The sequence below is a fragment of the Ruditapes philippinarum genome, unplaced genomic scaffold (assembly GCF_026571515.1).
Source record: "Ruditapes philippinarum isolate M1 unplaced genomic scaffold, ASM2657151v2 ctg6736_1_1_1_1, whole genome shotgun sequence".
Taxonomy (NCBI): Eukaryota; Metazoa; Mollusca; class Bivalvia; order Venerida; family Veneridae; genus Ruditapes; species Ruditapes philippinarum.
The window spans coordinates 30,141-50,757 of record NW_026853318.1 but is presented as its reverse complement, the minus strand read 5'-3'; the positions used below and the strand labels follow the sequence as shown (position 1 = coordinate 50,757).

The 20,617-nt window shown below is 32.2% G+C and overlaps 1 long non-coding RNA gene across 2 annotated transcripts in view; it reads left to right on the top strand.

Annotated features, from left to right (window-relative positions):
- Nucleotides 1-2,130: 2,130 nt before the first annotated feature.
- LOC132736480 (uncharacterized) overlaps nucleotides 2,131-20,617 on the top strand; it is a 42,717-nt gene continuing 24,230 nt past the window's right edge. Inside the window, exon 1 of one of the 2 annotated variants that reach the window (XR_009626583.1) lies at nucleotides 2,131-2,306. This is a non-coding gene — a long non-coding RNA (uncharacterized LOC132736480). Of the gene's footprint in view, nucleotides 2,307-18,611; nucleotides 20,115-20,617 lie in introns of those variants that run through there. The other variant, XR_009626581.1, reaches the window with a different exon arrangement.

The window sequence follows — 20,617 nt, the reverse complement described above, 5'->3', positions numbered from 1 at the left end:
GACATGCAGAAAATTAATATTTTAATGCAATTTTCATGTTTCATGCTTAAATTTAATCCATGATTCCCCGTCTTGCATTCGTTTCGGTAAGGCTGGTAGTTAAAATGGATGTAATTTGTATGTTCTTGTTATACTATATATATATGAAATATTGTTATATATTGTACTAAATTCATGCAAGGGTTATCTTCTTTTTACGAGAAAGATAATATATTACTACATGTATCTAAATGTATATATATACACAAATTCTGATTGTAAATTTTAGGAGAAAATAATGTTTTTCAGATTACTAGTCTTAACAAAATTATATTAAAGTCATGATAATATGAAATGACATTATTAAGAATATTAAGCTTACTTATGTCATGCTTGACCTTCTCCAATAAATCTAACATTAATTTGTTCGCTGTATTATGCACATAAATCATGCTCACTTTGTATTGTACATGTATATATTTGTGCTTGTATTGCCATCATGGTGGAATAAATAAAATAACTCTGAACTCTCAAACTCTCTATATTCTACATAGAAAGAGACAAAACTTTCAAATCAGTTAAATTATAAAGGAACCTATCTTACGAATAAAAGTTTTATTTTCAATAATTCAGAATATATATTTCAAAAAACATTGCGTAAAGGAACTGTAACAAACATATTTTCACTAGACGACTGCATTAAAATAACCAAAGTTAGAAATGTTATAAAATACATCAGTTTTAGCTGTATAGTTTCAATATCTCAGAATATGGTCTCGAAAAAACCGAAAGTACCAGAACATGCCTTTGTCGCTAAAATGTAAAATATTTATACAATTAACAATAACTACCTAAAAGCATCCTAAATGCTCAAATTAAAAAAAATGTCCTCTTAAACAATAAATTTTATGGTGATGTATAGAAAAAATCTAAACAATATCTTTAAGACTTGAATGTCGTCATGCAAAATTGTATAAAGGATAAATATGGTATATGTGCAACAAAGGTCCTATCTCCATGAACAACAAAATTCACATAAGAATATTTGTAATAATTTTCCACACAAAATGAACATTTCTGCAAATTATTTTTGACAAGACATAGAAAAAACATTGTTGTTGTAAATTTTCATACACATATTGATATAAAATCAAAATATAAATCACATTTTCATATAATTTTTCCGCCTCAAAACAAGAAAAACATGGATAGAATTAATGTAACAAAGGTACCAACTCCACCTCTGGAGTTAGGACCTTTGTTAAGTTCCTTTCACCTTAAAAACAAAGAAGAGCGTACCAAAAACTATTGTTTTTTGAGGTCAGTAGGTTAAAATCAACATGGCCTTGATGACAAAAAAAAATGGATTATATTATCAAGCAATGTATACTTCAGTACTTTCAGTGCTTTGATTCATTTAGCGACCCAGGTATCGTGGATTCGAGCTACGACATCACTTTTAGATGGATCCAACACACCGAGAAGTTTATTTTAGAAAATTGAATTAATTTCAATCACAGTTCAGAGTTTTTCATATTTTGTGTCGCCCTTTTCACCTGCAAGTATGTTTGCCTGCGATTTTTTTTGTATCAGATTACAATTTTACAATTTCATTGATGCACTAATCAGTTAAGGTCACGTACCATGTGTGTATTTTCTTCAGAATGTTATGAATGGCAGAAATGTTTTTTCTTAGATGACAGGTAATGCTCTAAAACTTGCTAACATTCTGACAAAGAAGCTCACTCTTTTTTTTATTATTTTTGTCCGTATTTAACCTTTATCTGCAAAAGAGGCTTTAATCTATCATTTGTAAAAAAATCTGATGACAGAAACAATGTCTTATGGGCGGCCTAGCGGCGTGAAGTTGGCGGCCTGGCGGCGTGAAATTGGCTGTTGTAATGTTATAAAAACAATAAAAACGGCAAAAAATGTGATTTAGTAAGTCCTTTTTTTCCGTACCGCGAATCGGTAATTTCCGCCGCCATTTTTTGGTGTTTGACGTAGGAATATCCCTATCGATCCGTGTCAAAACTGCGTGACAGTCATTCGTGTGTAAACATTTCCCGCGTATACATCGAAATAGCGAAGTGTCAGCTGTGTACATTATTGTGTGTAATAAAGGAAGGTGCATTTAACACTATTTAAGAGGATTTACTATTGTTTTATTTGTTAATTTATCACGTAACGAAAACATGGTGCGCTGTGTGGCATGTGGTTGTTGGGCTAGGCATTTGGTGGAGCAAAAAGGTTTTTTTTTCTATTTCCGAAGGAAGAAGTGGACAAATGCCGTTAGATCATTGAGAAATGTAAAGTAGGCAACCAAGGTATTACCAACCAAATGGACACTGTAAGGAACTAAAAAAATGACATCATAGGTCAGATATATAAAAGTACACCTGTATGCAAAATTTTTAGTACGGAAATCAAGTTACATTATGGCCACTTTTCTGAACTCAAGCTAGCTAGGATATGAGGTTTTACAGACACTTCACCCCAGACACTTCACCCTAGGCCCTTTTTTTTGCAGACACTTCACCCCTCAGACAGTTCACCCCTCATTTTAAGAAATTTGATGGAGACACTTTCACCCCCCCATTTTTATTTTGTGTTTTGGATAGTTTTTACAGACACTTCACCCACCAGACACTTCACCCTAGTCCCTAAATCAACAATACTTAAATAATTAAAATAAACATTTAATGCAAACAGGATGTTTCGGCCCCAAACCAAATCGGGCCCCAGTGGGAAAATCGGCCCCTGGACGTTTCGGCCCTTTTCCCGCGAGACGTTTCGGCCCTACTATATAGTACAGACAATTAATTCAATTAATTTAACAACAATTAATTTAATAACAATTAAACAATTATGACACTTTAATTCTTTAAATAATTATTTATTATTTTTGATCTCTGGAACTATTTAGATATACGTTTATGTTTTAAAGGTGTAACAAACAATAAAGGCAGGTTAATCCTTAATTTATAAAACAAACCACTAAAACTTCTTGATTAAGAAAGTTACTTACAATTATTCCTTAGAAAAACATTATTTTTTTTATCTTAATTAAACTATACGTATTTTTTTCAAGGTGTAAAACTAATTATCTGTTTATAGCTTTATGTAAGTAATATCAGAGAAAACTTCAAAAGATTTTTAAAAAAAACGGTTTGCTATAATCTCCTGATAATACTTTTTATTTAATATTATTGTTATTAGTATAATATAGATATTAGATGTTATAAAAAGTGATTGAAAGACAGAAACCAAATTATAAATGCTATGTACCTGCTATATATTTATTAATTAGTTTAATCAAACAATGTTGACAGTGACAAAAGAAGTATAGATAATATATTATGGCTTCTGTTTTCTTTTCATTGTAATATTACATGACCGAATGTTTCGATTTAGATATTATGGCTTCTGTTTTCTTTTCATTGTAATATTACATGACCGAATGTTTCGATTTAGATATTATGGCTTCTGTTTTCTTTTCATTGTAATATTACATGACCGATGGCGAATGTTTCGATTTTTACTTGCATGAACAACTAACTTTCCTTACCTGATAATTAAATGTGTTAGATTTTTCAATATCAAGGAAATAATTACGAGTAAGCTATTTATTGTGAGATATTTATAAACATTGAAGTTAACATTAAATGCAACAAGTATCTAATCGTTGATGCGTTTTGGTAAAGACTTTAATCTTACGTAAAATAATTTATCGTAAATAGGTATCGTAAATCTTCAAGGTACTTGGAAAATTGGCGTTCCACTTCATGAAAATTGTCATTTATGATTATTATAACTATGAAATTTTAATTTTTAGGTTTAAAACACAGTACTTATTCTGGAGCCGATTTGGTAAAGGGCCGAAACGTCTGGGGTTGAAACGTCTTGAGTAATTTGGGGCCGATATGTCTTGGGGCCGAAACGTCTCGAAATCCATTTAATAGCATTATGTTGTCGCTTATTTACTTTCTAGAAAAAAATTGGATGAGGGGTGAAGTGTCTTACTGATTTTGAGGGGTGAAGTGTCTTGAGGGGTGAAGTGTCTTCAAAATTTGAGGGGTGAAGTGTCTGGGGGGTGAAGTGTCTTGCTATGGGATATGAGCAGGCTTCGCGAAAGTTGCCGGACCGTCGGACATGTCCGGCAAAAATCAGGCCGGTCCGATATTTTTTTTCAGAGTTCCGGACCTTATGTCCGGTACGAATACCGGGATATATCCAAGACCGATCAAGACCGAGTTTTCTCCCTTGAATAAAAAAATGTAAACGAGTTTTGATTCGCCGTTATAAGTGTCCGATACATACGACTGTCAATAACCAAAATGTCGGTGTTACTACATTATTCCACGCTGGCGCTACGCCCGGCAAAAATCGTAAAACTATCCAATGAAGAAAAAAAAGCGAAACAAAAGAATACGAGTCCAGGCGCCCGCCGAGAAAATTTGTGGGTAAAATGGAAAAATGGCCGCTTTGATCATGAATGTTTTGATTTCCCAAACAGAGTCCATCCACAGGTGCTTTAAAACAAACTTTTTAAAGTTTTTATATGGGCTATATACTATATATCTTTATATACATATATAGACTGGTTATGTAAAATATTTGAATATAATTATGTGACTAGCGCCTGTGAGTCCATCAATCTGGATAAACTAATGTTTTATTTAAGGGAATAAAATTGGGGTCCTACTAAACACTGCTAAGGACTGCTAAGGACCGCTAAGGACTGCTAAGGAGCCACAAAGGACTACTAAAGAGGCACAAAGGACCTTAAAATACCTCCTAGGCCATTCTTATATTACATGGTATTATTTTTAGTGAAAAAAAAATTATAATTTTAAGAAAAAATATGATTTTTGGTGAAAATTTTATGAGTTGTCGGACCGCTAAGGACTGCTCAGATACACAAAAGACTGCTAGGGAGGCACAAAGGACCTTAAAATACCTCCTAGGGTATTCTTTATAATACAAGTAGATTGTTTAGTGACAAAAAAAATGTATTATTTAAGAAAAAATATCATTTTAGATGATAAAATTTTATGTTTTTTGAAGAGTTGTCGGACCGCCTAAGGACGCTCAGGTGCACTAACAACTGCTAGGGAGGCACAAAGGACCTTCAAATCCCTCCTAGAACATTCTTATAATATATATGGTAGTAAGTTAATAGACAAAAATGTATTATTGTAAAAAAAAAAATATAATTTTGGTGATAGAATTTATGCTTTCGATGATTGCAGGACCGCTAAGGACTGCTCAGAGTGCAAAAAAGGACGGACTGCCTAGGCAGGCACAAAGACCTATAAATTATTTCCGATAGGGAGGCACAAAGGACCTTAAAATAAACTTTGGGGCATTCTTATAATTTCATGGTAGTATGTTTTAGTGACAAAAAATTGTATAAATTTAAGGAAAAAATATCAATTATAGTGATAAAATTCATGTTTTTGAAGAGTTGTCCGGACCGCTAAGGACTGCCTCAGATGCACCTAACAAACTGCTAGGAGGCCCCACAAAGGACCTTAAATCCCTCCCCTAGAAACATTCTTATAATATTATGGTAGTAAGTTAATAGACAAAAATGTATTATTGTAAGAAAAAAATATAATTTTGGTGATAGAATTTATACTTTCGATGAGTTTGCCGGGAGCAAGACTGCTCAGGTTGCCCAAAAGGACTGCTAGACAGGCACAAAGACCTATAAATATTTCCTAGGGAGGCACAAAGGACCTTAAAAATAACTGTTGGGGCCTCTTATAATTCATGGTAGTATGTTTAGTGACAAAAAATGTATAATTTTAAGAAAAAAAAATCATTTTTAGTGATAAAATTCATGTTTTTGAAGATGTTGTCGGACCGCTAAGGGACTGCTCAGATGCACTAGCAACTGCTCAGGGAGCACAAAGACCTTCAAATCCCTCCTAGAACATTCTTAAATATATAGTAGTAATTAAATAGACAAAAATGTATATTTAAGAAAAAAATATAATTTTGGTGATTAGAATTTATGCTTCGATGAGTTGCCGACCGCTAAGGAACTGCTCAGGTGCGAAAAGGATGTCAGGACCTTAAAATATTTCCTAAGGAAGGCACAAAGACCCCTTAAAATACCTGTAAGGGCATTCTATAATACATGGTAGAGTTTAGTGATAAAAAAATGTATAATTGAAGGAAAAAATATCATTATAGTGATAAAATTCATTTTTTGAAGAGTTGTTCGGACCGCTAAGGACTGCTCAGGTACTAACAACTGCTAGGGGGGGCACAAAGGACCTTCAAACCCTCCTAAAATTCTTTTATAATATATGGTTGTAAGTTAAAATAAACAAAAATGTATTATTGTAAAAAAAAAAATATAATTTTTGGGTGATAGAATTTATGCTTTCGATGAGTTGCAGGACCGCTAAGGACTGCTCAGGTGCGAAAAGGACTGTAGGCAGGCACAAAGACCTATAAATATTTCCTAGGGAGGCACAAAGGACCTTAAAGAAAACTCGTTTGGGGCATTCTTATAATTCATGGTAGTATGTTTAGTGATTAAAAAATGTATAATTTTAAGGAAAAAATTCATTATAGTGAAAAAATTCATGTTTTTGAAGAGTTGTCGGACCGCTAAGGACTGCTCAGGTGCACTAACAACTGCTAGGGAGGCACAAAGGACCTTCAAATTCCCTCCTAAACATTCTTATAATATATGGTAGTAAGTTTAATAGACAAAAATGTATTATTGTAAGAAAAAATATAATTTTGGTGATAGAATTTATGCTTTCGATGATTGCAGGACCGCTAAGGACTGCTCAAGTTGCGAAAAGGACTGCTAGGCAGGCACAAAGACCTATAAATATTTCCTGGATATATATAGATGAATACACACAAATCAAAATAATATTGCAAGTCTTAAAGACATATCAAAACATCAGAGATTCTGTATTGATATACAACAGCAATCATGACAGAAGTAAAGAAAAAAAATTTTTATACGAAGTGTACAAAGCACATATCAAATAGTGGATATAAAAAAAAACAATTTTGGTGAATCACAACCATCTTTCTTATATGCCTAAATCATTTTGATCTAGGCTAGCATGCATATCTGTGCAGTCTGACAGATCAAATCTTCAAAAGCTACAAAATTATTCATTGTTATACAAGCACATTTCATTGTATCAAATTTAAAACACCATAGCAAAACATCTATATATAAACATATATTATTACAAAATAAATGCAAGTACACATATTTATGTTTAAGCACATATCAATTATGAAGCCGGTCTGCTAACACACATCATAACATCTATATACAAAGACATACCCTGACAAAAATGCAAGTACACATTTATGTTAAAGCACATATCAATTATGAAGTCGGTCTTAAACACACATCATAACATCTGCTATACCCAAAACATACCCGACAAAACAAATGCAAGTTATACATTTTTTATGTTTAAGCACATATCAATTATGAAGCCGGTCTTAAACACACATCATAAACTACTATATACAAAAGACATACCCTGACAAAACAAATGCAAGTATATATACTTATGTTTAAGCAATATCAAAATTATCAAGCTGTCTTAAACACACATCATAACATCTATATACAAGAGACAGTAACCTGACAAAAATGCAAAGTAACACATTTATGTTAAACACATATCAATTATGAAGTCGGTCTTAAACAGCACATCATAACATCTATATACAAAACATACCCTGACAAAACAAATACAAGTATACATTATTTATGTTTAAGCACATATCAATTATGAAGCCGGTCTTAAACACCCATCATAACTAGTGATGGAAATCGGTTGAAATTTGTCCCAATCGATCATCGGTTCAGTCGGATGGGACATAATCGATAACTTTTCGAATAAAGTCGCGTTAAAAAGAAATATGGCAGTAACATTTCTTCACAAGGCACTTGATTATATTCAGTAACATGAACTTCATTTAGCACTTTTTATACACAGTTTTAGCCTTTTAGTTCATAATTTTTACGAAATAGATTTTTATTTTGAATGGATGTCAAATAATAACATTCAAATCACATTATATTACTATTGTTTACATCACTTATTGAGCCTGTTCAACTTTTAAATTGTCTCTGAGATGATTTTTTGCGATCGAACGAGTTGTTTCTCCTAAAAAAGGAAATTACCAGTCAGAATTAATTACATTTGATTTTTAAAACATTTTTAAACACTTTCGACGACGTCGCGGAACAAATTTTAGAAAATCGATTATTGTCGCTTTACATAACAGTAACTGATTATCGATGACTTGCGACAATCGGAACATCACTAATCATAACTACTAAATACAAAGACATACCCTGTCAAAACAAATGCAAGTATATATATTTATGTTTAGGCACATATCAATTATCAAGCTGGTCTTAAACACACATCATAACATCTATATACAAAGACATACCCTGACAAAAATGCAAGTATACATATTTATATACAAGCACATATCAATAATATAAAGCCAGTCTTAAACACATATCAAAACATCTATATACATGAAACACAGATCCTGACTATACATATAAATGTACAAGCCACATATAAAAAGAAATATATATTACAAACACATATCATTATGAATCGATCGCATTTTTTCAATATACATGTATGTTGAAAATGTGTATATTGGCTGAACAAATTGTCCCTTCTGCACAGTAAATGGACTATCTATGTCAAATAATAAAGTAAATTAAAAAATCACAGAAAGGATAACTATTTGGATGAATATTCTGAAAAAATTGTCAATCTTAAACAAGATACAAACACCAAATCATTCTTAAATCAAATATGCAAACACATTTCCTAAAAAAAACATCAAAAATTCTATGACTTTCTAATCATTTTTTGTTAGAAAACCCAGAAATTACACGCCGCAGGGAGGCGTTTGTTACATTTTTGAGGGAAATGTTACACTAGATGTTCAAATCTCATAGTCCCTGGGATTTTGGTTTTAATATAATGATAATAGCTTTATTATGCCCCCGCCATATAATGGCAGGGGCATATAGTGTTACCCTGTTCCGTCATTCCGTCCTTCCGTCCTCATCAGTTTCCGTTCATTATCTTAATAACCGTTGCACATATTGAACTTCAAATTTGAACATATGGATAATTCATGAAAAAATACAGGTCAAGTTCGAAATTGGTTCATGGTTCGATGATTTTTGGCAGAGTTATGCCCCTTTAAACTTTGAAAAAATATTGGAATTTTTCAGTTTCCGTTCATTATCTCCCCAACGCGTACAACATATTCAACTCCAAACTTGACATATTGAATATGTCATGAGAAAATACAGGTCAAGTTTCAAATTTGGTCATGGTTGGATGATTTTTGGCCAGAGTTATGCCCCTTTTACTTTGAAAATAATATGAAATTTTTCAGTTTACGTTCATTAACTCCCCAATGGTACAACACATTCAACTCAAACTTGACATATGGATACGTCAAACGAATGCGCAGGTCAATTTCAAATTTGGTCATGGTTGGATGATTTTTGGCCAGAGTTATGCCCCTTTCACTTAAAAATAATATGAAATTTTCAGTTTCCGTTTATTATCTCCCCAACAATATTACACATTCAACTCAAATTTGACATATGGATATGTTTTTGGAATGCGCAGACCCCAAGTTCGAATCTGGTCATGGTTTCAATGATTTTTGGCAGAGTAAATGCCCCTTTCACTTTTGAAAATGATATGAAATTTACAGTTTCTGTTCATTATCAACCCAACAGTGTTACATAATTATTCAACTCAAAATTGACATATGGATATGTCAAAGGAAATGCGGCAGGTCAAGTTGGAATTTGGTCATGGTTCGATGATTTTTTGCAGAGTTATGTCCCTTTCACTTTGAAAATAATATAGATACATCTTAGGAATAAGCAGTTTAAGTTTGAAATTGGTCGTGGTTCAATGATTTTGGACAAACTTATCTTTGCCTGAATGTTGGAAAAATTTTGAACTTTCAGTTTCAGCACTCATACTTTTGTGGAAATGTATATAGCCATTATGTTGGCTACAAATATGCAATATGCTATTTTTAAAAGGTTAAGACTGAATTAAATTTCAGTGCCTTGAACATTGTATAAAAATGGTTTGTGCTAACATTGAAAAGTTTTGAACTTAGAATGAAAAAAATATTATTTTTTTTTGTGCAAACAAATTTGGAACTAAATATTATAACATTTGAAATTTTGGCTGCATGCGGGGGCATCCGTGGCATGATGACACATTTCTAGTTTGCTTTAAATAGTACATAATGTTCAATTAATGTAAACAAATAGAACAAATTTCAGCAAAAATACATAGAATCAAGCTCCTTGATCAAGGAGTTCCTTTCTTTTTGTATTTCAAAATGAATAGTTGCATAGACATTTGAATGAACTGTTCTGAATTAAATAAGAACATTGATAATGAAAGGAAGATTCTTTATTTCCAAATATTGTATTACCATTGTGTTAAAGAAAATTATCATACAGACAGATAACTTTCTATATATATTTACAAAACAATATATAGTGATATACACAGATTTATGTTTTTAATAGATATTATACAGGCTGAAGTAAAGGTTATAAGTTTGTCATAAGCTTGAATTTCTATTTTCTAAAATAGTAAATTACCAAAGCAAATGAAAATTTTCATTAAAAAGATTTAACAGATCTGCTTTTAAATTGTTGTAATTTATTACTACCAATTGATGAAATTTTATTTTTATTTATGTGAAAATGTCGGTAAGCATTATTATATGAAGCATGTTATTATGATTCAAGTGTTATATAGTTTCATTATTTCCAGTATTTCGATAGTTTCTCTATGTTAATGTTTCAGTATAAATGGACAGCTGATCATTTCATTAAAAATTTATTAAGAGTCAAAATATTTGTTTATGGACTTAATGTTTTAAGCAAACACATTTTAATTATTATCACTTTTTCATTTACTGGGGTCATAACCATATATTAAAATCCTTTTTCTTATGACTTCTTTCCATTTCTTATAATAATTATATTGGTCAAGTGATATGACAATGTGCTGGAATATGGAGACAAATACTTTATTCAGGGTGGTTATATATATTTGTTTTTTGGGTTTTTTTTTCATTGACTATATATTTGGCCAATAAAAAAATGATGTTCAATAGATCCTTAGACTTAATTGATCTACAGCCTACTTAATAGGCATTCTCTAACAGAAAGTCCCTCCCACTGTTTTGAAGTATATCACCCTATATTGGCACCCCCACTGGTTTGTAATACATGTATATCACACATCCCAATATACAATACACAGCTCCCAATATACAGCTTGTTTACTTCCAATAATGTGCCAGCCCCATCTGTATGTATATAGTAAGGATCCTTATCCCACTGTTTTATGAGGGGCTGGGATGGAAGACGGACAAAACCCCACCAGTTAAAACCCCACCACTCAAAATTCAATAGAGTGGACAAAACCCCACCACTAAATTTTATAGAGTGGACAAAACCCCACCACTAAATTTTATAGAGTGGACAAAACCCCACCACTTACCAATTATTGGGCAAGATTTGAAAATATATATAATATACAGTACAAATTTTCACATTTTATTTTTTAATTTCAATATAACATTTGTGTAATATAAGAGATTATACAAATAATTTACAAACTGTTAAATCAACATCAAAGAGTAGTCATTTATTTGAGACAGTGCCACATTTATGACCTTGAATTATCCATTATTTTTCATCACATTTTATTTTTCTCCTCTATAATGAGTGTTATGGTAAAAATGTTTTAAATATATTATATATAGGATTACCTATACCAAGTGATATATATCATCGGAAAGGTCATTACATTTTCTATGTGCATGTAAAAATAATTTAGTAAGAAAACGAAACAGATAATAGTGGTGGTTACTCCACTATCACCAAAAAAAAACAAACAAAAAACAAAACAAAAAAAGATGCTTATGTATTACATTACATATAAAATTGGGCAATTTTAGGGTATAACAATGTCTGTATCTATATTTTGATATGTGAAAGGTGTTGACAATAAACAACTGGTTTCTTTAATTTGGAATTGACCCCTATATACATTACTGATAATCCATTTATTGACAATTCATATGTCACTGTATTGAAAATGGTAAAATAAATCCAGATTCTTTTAAATTGAAAAAAAAGACTTCAAATCAATCCAAATCAAAGTTTATGAAATTATCACCATAATAAAACAACAAATATCAATCATTGAAGTTTAAATACAGAAGTTTACATAGTATAACATAGTTCAAGATTATGCCTTGACATAACATGCAATACAGGTTTATCAAATAATGACAGTGTTTGTTTTCATTGTAATATAATTAGTGCATAGATTCTTTCAATTCAACAAGTGAATATTCTGTTATATGTGAAAACAATTTTCAATGTCTATGTCAAGTTTCCCTATCCTTAATATTCAAATGTGAGGAAGAAAGTAAATGAGTTCTGAGTACACAGAAAATTATTTTTTTTTTGTTTATTTGATCATTTATTACATCTGATTTCCTTTGAACTTAAAATTGTTCTTCTTCAATCCTTCATAATATAATTTCATTCACTACAGTGATTTTCTTTATACATTTGATTACCACTTAACATAAGAGCATTTACTTAAAGACCTAGTCAATTTTCACATCCTATGCAGTCCTGTTACTCATCCAAAACATAATAATCAACACCAAAATACATAAAAATAGAAAGATCACTAAACAAAATTAAAAAGAATTACTATACTCTAATAATTATTAATTTAAGGTCTTTTGTGCCTCCCTAGCAGTCCTTTGTGCCCCTTAGCGGTCCTCCAATTCATCGAAAACATAAATTCTATCACCAAAATTATTTTTTTTCTTAAAATATTACATTTTTTATCTATAAACCTACTACAATATATTATAATAATGCCCTAGGAAGTAACTTAAGGTCCTTTGTGCCTCCCTAGCAGTCCTTTTCGCACCTGAGCAGTCCTTAGCGGTCTGGCAACTCATCGAAAACATAAATTCTATCACGAAAATTATATTTTTTCTTAAAATTATACATTTTTTCTCACTAAATATACTACCATATATTATAAGAATGCCCTAGGAAGTAATTTAAGGTCCTTTGTGCCTCCCTAGCAGTTCTTTGCGCACCTGAGCTCTCCTTAGCGATCCAGCAACTCATCGAAAACATAAATTCTATCACCACAATTATATTTTTTCTTAAAATTATACATTTTTTCTCACTAAATATACTACCATATATTATAAGAATGCCCTAGGAAGTAATTTAAGGTCCTTTGTGCCTCCCTAGCAGTTCTTTGCGCACCTGAGCTCTCCTTAGCGATCCAGCAACTCATCGAAAACATAAATTCTATCACCACAATTATATTTTTTTCTTAAAATTATACATTTTTTCTCACTAAATATACTACCATATATTATAAGAATGCCCTAGGAAGTAATTTAAGGTCCTTTGTGCCTCCCTAGCAGTTCTTTGCGCACATGAGCAGTCCTTAGCGGTCTGGCAACTCATCGAAAACATAAAATCTATCACCAAAATCATATTTTTTCTTAAAATTATACATTTTTTCTCACTAAACATACTACCATATATTATAAGAATGCCCTAGGAAGTAATTTAAGGTCCTTTGTGCCTCCCTAGCAGTCCTAAGCGGTCCTGCAACTCATCAAAAACATAAATTCTATCACCAAAATTATATTTTTTTTTTAAATTATACTTTTTTTTCTTACTAAACATACTACCATATATTATAAGAATGCCCTAGGAGGTATTTAAATGTCCTTTGTGCCTCCCTAGCAGTCCTTTGTGCCCCTAGGAGGTATTTTAAGATTCTTTGTACTTCCCTAGCAGTCCTAAGCGGTCCTGCAACTCATCAAAAACATAAATTCTATCACCAAAATTATATTTTTTTCTTACAATAATACATTTTGTCTATTAACTTACTACCATATACATTATAAGAATGTTCTAGGAGGGATTTAAATGTCCTTTGTGCCTCCCTAGCAGTCCTTTGTACCCCTAGGAGGTATTTTAAGATTCTTTGTACTTCCCTAGCAGTCCTAAGCGGTCCTGCAACTCATCAAAAACATAAATTCTATCACCAAAATTATATTTTTTTCTTACAATAATACATTTTTGTCTATTAACTTACTACCATACATTATAAGAATGTTCTAGGAGGGATTTGAAGGTCCTTTGTGCCTCCCTAGCAGTTGTTAGTGCACCTGAGCAGTCCTTAGCGGTCCCACAACTCTTCAAAAACATGAATTTTTTCACTATAGTGATATTTTTCCTTAAAATTATACATTTTTTATCACTAAACATACTACCATGTATTATAAGAATGCCCTTACAGGTATTTTAAGGTCCTTTGTGCCTCCTTAGGAAATATTTTAAGGTCCCTGAGCAGTCCTTAGCGGTCCGGCAACTCATAAAAAGCATAAATTCTATCACCAAAATCATATTTTTTTCTTACAATAATACTTTTTTGTCTATTAACTTACTACTATATATTATAAGAATGTTCTAGGAGGGATTTGAAGGTCCTTTGTGCCTCCCTAGCAGTTGTTAGTGCACCTGAGCAGTTCTTAGCGGTCCGACAACTCTTCAAAAACATGAATTTTATCACTAAAATGATATTTTTTCTTAAAATAATACATTTTTTGTCACTAAACATACTACCTTGTATTATAAGAATGCCCTAGGAGGTATTTTAAGGTCCTTTGTGTCTCCCTAGCAGTCTTTTTTGTATCTGAGCAGTCCTTAGCGGTCCGACAACTCATAAAATTTTCACCAAAATCATATTTTTTCTTAAAATTATATTTTTTTTTCACTAAAAATAATACCATGTAATATAAGAATGGCCTAGGAGGTCCTTTGTGCCTCTTTAGTAGTCCTTTGTGGCTCCTTAGCAGTCCTTAGCAGTCCTTAGCGGTCCTTAGCAGTGTTTAGTAGGACCGATAAAATTGTGTTGCAAATCTTTAAAAGTTGTTATGTCTTTAAAAAAAACACCAAGGTATTACCATATACATATATTTGGGAAAAAAATTCGGTCAGACAAAAGTTCTTTCGGTCAGACAAGAATTGAAAGTTTGTCTGACCGAATGTCAGGCAAATTTTTCAGCAGTTTCGCGAAGCCTGTATGAGGGCCCTTTTTTAGAAATGAGGAACCTTTAAATAGTCTGCAATAACATTCTAAAGAAAAATGTTTTCACATTAATTTTTGGTAAGAAACAAATAGTACCATTCAGCTAACAATCCACATAAGCAAAATTATGGTTTCTACTTAAAATTTATGAAATCTGTATAAAAATGTTACCCTACCCCACCATTTTCCTACTTTAGCGTAATTTAAAAAATCCTTAAAATTTACCCAAATGAGTGCCTGTGTTTTCAGAGTTTCCCTAAATTTTTAGAGAAGTATAATTATTGGTTGTTATTTAATTTTACCATTGAGATATGGTGCTATTATATATCAATCAAATATATTTCATATTTGTAAAAAATAAATATGAAATATAAATATGAAATTGGGCGGAGTCAAAACTCATATTTAATTTAGGGGACTTCTTTCGCCATTTTGTTTACAAAATCTGATAAATATATAACAACTTTTTGTTGAATTTTGAAGAATGATAGAAAATGGTCTAACTAAGAAAATAAATCAGAACACCAATATCTTTAACTCAGTCATTAACGCCGTACAGACGTTTAAAGAGTTGTTTACGTGACTTCACAATGTAGCGCTAAATATCGCGTGCAAAACAAGACAATAATTATATTATATTACTGTACAATATATTATTGCAGTTGCGTAGCATGCAAGGGGGTTAGTAACCATTTTTCTTTGATAATGAAATTAAATAAAAAGGTAATTTTTTTGTTTTTCGTGAAATATGGTATATATTTTCACTCAACATGATAAAATGCCACATATTTTCACTCGCCGTCCCGGCTCGGGGAAAATATGTGGCATTTTATCATGTTTTGTGAAAATATTTTACATATTTCACGAAAAACGAAAAATATCCTCTTAATCTTGTAAAATATGAAAAACTTTTACCGTCTAGTTTTGATTTTATTACACTTTGAAAATATCAGGTACCATATTTATCACAGGTGCTCGTCCAGTCTTGCTGCCCATATAAAAAAAATTGAAGTAAAAAAAACAACAAAAAAAAACATCAAAACAACTATTTTGGGTTTGAGTGTAAGAAAAAAAATTGAATTTTTTTTTTCTTACACTCAACCCAAAATAGTTGTTTTGATGTTTTTGTTTTTTTGTTTTTGTTTTTCTGTACGAAATCTGCTGTGGTCATAGTATTATTTTTACAATAGCTTTGGTCTTAGACCAGGTTTACATTTTCTTTCTGATCATGGTCATGTAAATACATCATTAGATATTAAAGAAAGAGACGCTTGTTTTTGGTTGAGTCCATTATGTTTTGTTTAGGGGTGAAATGTGAAACCTAAATTTACAATTTATATAACATTAATTTTAATGTTTTCGATAATTTTAATATTTGTTATAATTCTGGACTTGTTTCAACATATTTTTTTCGGGATTAAGTTGTGATAAAAACAATTAAAGGCATAACTGCAATGGAAATAAACTTAGTCCACACCTTTGTTGATTTGATCACGTTACAATGTAAGCCAATGAAAAAAAAGAATGTCAGACATAATCCCCTTCGGACAAAATCCCCTTCACCTACCCGGACAAAATCCCCTTCATGGGTGGACATAATCCCCTTCATTTTTTGCAAGGCTGGACAAAATCCCCTTCACTACCCGGACAAAATCCCCTTGTCTCATAGGTTTCTAATGTATTATTATGCTCCATAAAAATTGATGAATAATGAACTTTTGTTTTTAGCTCACCTGTCACAAAGTGACAGGGTGAGCTTTTGTGATCGCTTTTCGTCCGGCGTCCGTCCATTGGGCGTCCGTCCGTAAACTTTTGCTTTAAATGACATCTCCTCATAAACCACTGAGCCAATTTCATCCAAACTTCACAGGAATGTTCCTTTGGTAGTCACCTTTAAAAATTGTTCAAAGAATTTAATTCCATGCAGAACTCTGGTTGCCATGGCAACCGAAAGAAAAATCTTTAAATATCTTCTTTTAAACAACCCTAAGAGCTGGAGCTTAGATATTTGGCATGAAACATCTTCTAAAGAGTGTCTACCAAGTTTGTTCAAATAAAAGCCCTGGGGTCAAAATTGGCCCCGCCCCAGGGGGTCATTGATTTTCCCTATATGCATATAGTAAAAACTTAAAAAATCTTCTTTTAAAGAACCCAAAGAGCTAGAGCTAAGGTATTTGGCATGAAACATCTTCTAGTGAGTGTCTACCAAGTTTGTTCAAATAAAAGCCCTGGGGTTAAAATTGGCCCTACCCCAGGGGGTCATTGATTTTCCCTATATGCATATAGTAAAAACTTAAAAAATCTTCTTTTAAAGAACCCAAAGAGCTAGAGCTAAGATATTTGGCATGAAACATCTTCTAGTGAGTGTCTACCAAGTTTGTTCAAATAAAAGCCCTGGGGTCAAAATTAACCCCGCCCCGGGGGGTCATTTATTTTCCCTATATGCATATAGTAAAAACTTAAAAAATCTTCTTTTAAAGAACTGTAAGAGCTAGAGCTTAGATATTTAGCATGAAACATCTTCTAGTGAATGTCTACCAAATTTGTTCAAATAAAAGCCCTTGGGTCAAAATTTGCCCCGCCCCAGGGGGTCATTGATTTTCCCTATATGCATATAGTAAAAACTTAAAAAATCTTCTTTTAAAGAACTGTAAGAGCTAGAGCTAAGATATTAAGTATGAAACATCTTCTAATGAGTGTCTACCAAGTTTGTTCAAATAAAAGCCCTGGGGTCAAAATTGGCCCCGCCCCAGGGGGTCATTGATTTTCCCAATATGCATATAGTAAAAACTTAAAAAATCTTCTTTTAAAGAACTCAAAGAGCTAGAGCTAAGATATTTAGCATGAAACATGTTCTAATGGGTGTCTACCAAGTATGTTCAAATAAAAGCCCTGGGGTCAAAACTGGCCCCGCCCTGGGGGTCATTGATTTTCCTTATAATTTATGTGTATAGCAAAAACTTAAAAATTTTCTTTGAAAAAACCCAAATAGCTAGAGTTTAGATATTAAGCATGAAACATCTTTAAGTAAATATCTACAAAGTTTGTTCAAATAAAAGCCCGGGGGTCAAAACTGCCCCTGCCCCAGGGGTGTCATTGTTTTTAACTATATGTGTATAGTAAAAACTTAAAAAATCTTCTTTTAAAAAACCCAATGAGCTAGAAGTTAGATGTTTGGCATGAAACATCTTCTTATGGTTGTCTACCAAGTCTGTTCAAATAAACAAATAAAAGCCCTTGGGTAAAAATTGGCCGGGGGGGGGGGGGGCTATATACAGGTGAGCGACCTCATGGCCATCATGGCCCTCTTGTTTAGCTCACCTTATTTAAAAAAAAAAAACAATACTAAACATTAAACATATAAAATATAAACTAGGCTCATCTTCTAATGAGTGTCTACCAAGTTTGTTCAAATAAAAGCCCTGGGGTCAAATTGGCCCCTCCCCGGGGGGTCATTGATTTTCCCTATATGCATATAGTAAAAACTTAAAAATCTTCTTTTAAAGAACTCAAAGAGCTATGGCTAATATATTTAGCATCAAACATGTTCTAATAGGTGTCTACCAAGTTTGTTCAAATAAAAGCCCTGGGGTCAAAATTTGCACCGCCCACGGGGTCATTGATTTTCCTTATATGTGTATAGCAAAAACAATGAAAATTCTTCTTTGAAAAAACCCAAATAGCTTGAGTTAAGATATTAAGCATGAAACATCTTTTAGTGAGTGTCTACAAAGTTTGTTCAAATAAAAGACCTGGGGTCAAAATTGGCCCCGCCCCGGGGGTCATTGATTTTCTTTATATGTGTATAGCAAAAACTTAAAATCCTTTGAAAAAACCCAAATAGCTTGAGTTAAGTTATTAAGCATGAAACATCTTTTAGTGAGTGTCTACAAAGTTTGTTCAAATAAAAGCCCTGGGGTCAAAATTGGCCCCGCCCCGGGGGTCATTGATTTTAACTATATGTCTGTATAGTAAAAACTTTAAAAAAATCTTCTTTTAAAAAGCCCAATGAGCTAGAGCTTAGATGTTTAGCATGAAACATCTTCTTATGGGTGTCTACCAAGTTTGTGCAAATAAAAGCCCTTGGGTTAAATTGGCCCTGCAACGTTGGGGGGGGTGGGGGTTGGGGGGCCTATATACAGGTGAGCGACCTCCGGGCCATCATGGCCCTCTTGTTTATTTATAATTATGCATCAATAGTTTATTTAGTTTAGAAGTTTTCATTAAAATTATGGTAAATTATCAACTGCATAACACATATTTGATAAGGCAATTTCTTTAATTGTTTTAAATTGATTAGTATGAAAAACATTTTTATTATGAAAAACATTTTTATTAGCCAATAATTGTTTCATTGATTGTATAAGTTGATAATTTTAATTGATAATCATATATACTATCCATTGTTACAATTTCTATCGATGAAAGAATGATAATTTGATCAAACCAAGATCACTGCACTACTTGATTGATTGTTATGAATGCTTTAACAAAGCAATTTTATTGTGATTTAAATGTTACTAATTGAATGTGCTTTTCTGCTGAAATATTTTCTACTTTATACATTAAGATATTTACTACACAGCATAATGCAGTATGTCACTCTCATACCCACTTTATAAACCGAAAATTCCTGCGAGGGGGATTTTGTCCTAGGTAGCAATTTTATGAAGGGAATTTTGTCCACTTCAAAATTTTACACATGAAGGGGATTATGTCCACCCATGAAGGGGATTATGTCCGGATATACAAAAATACATGAAGGGGATTTTGTCCGAAGGGGTTTATGTCGGTACACCGAAAAAAACATCAACAAACAGGCAGCCATTAAGGAAGAGAGAGGATTTTATTTCAGAGCGTACAAATTCGATAATTTAAATATACTAGCAAGTTTAAACTGTAAGTATTGATTTTTTATGCTTTATTTATATTGTATGTAAGTATTTATTTAATGATCTGCTTGATTTCCCATTGGCAGTTCGTGCATGCATATGTTAGCTTATAATAATTTAGAATGACCAGGTGACCTAATTTACAAGCTGGCTTGGAGAACAAAGGCCGTTTTGGCGGGAAAAAATGCTATTGTTATTGTTATTGTTTGTATATATCTGTGCTTATGTTTCATTATGTTGTCTGCTCTGAAGGTTGTATATTTTTCATAAAGTGATTTAAAGTAGTAAATAGTTTGTGCATTAAACTTACGTAGCACCAAGGACTTTAATTGACAATTTGTATCATAGTTTGGAGACCTTTCTGTTGAAAATGTGTCAGGGTTAAATCATATACATATACATGCACAGTGTGTTAACTGGAGTGCGGGTATTAGTTACCAGCACTCGAGCATGCCCATTGATTGGCTCATTTTTGCTGGGGTTTACATATTGTGACGGCAGAGAAAGGGA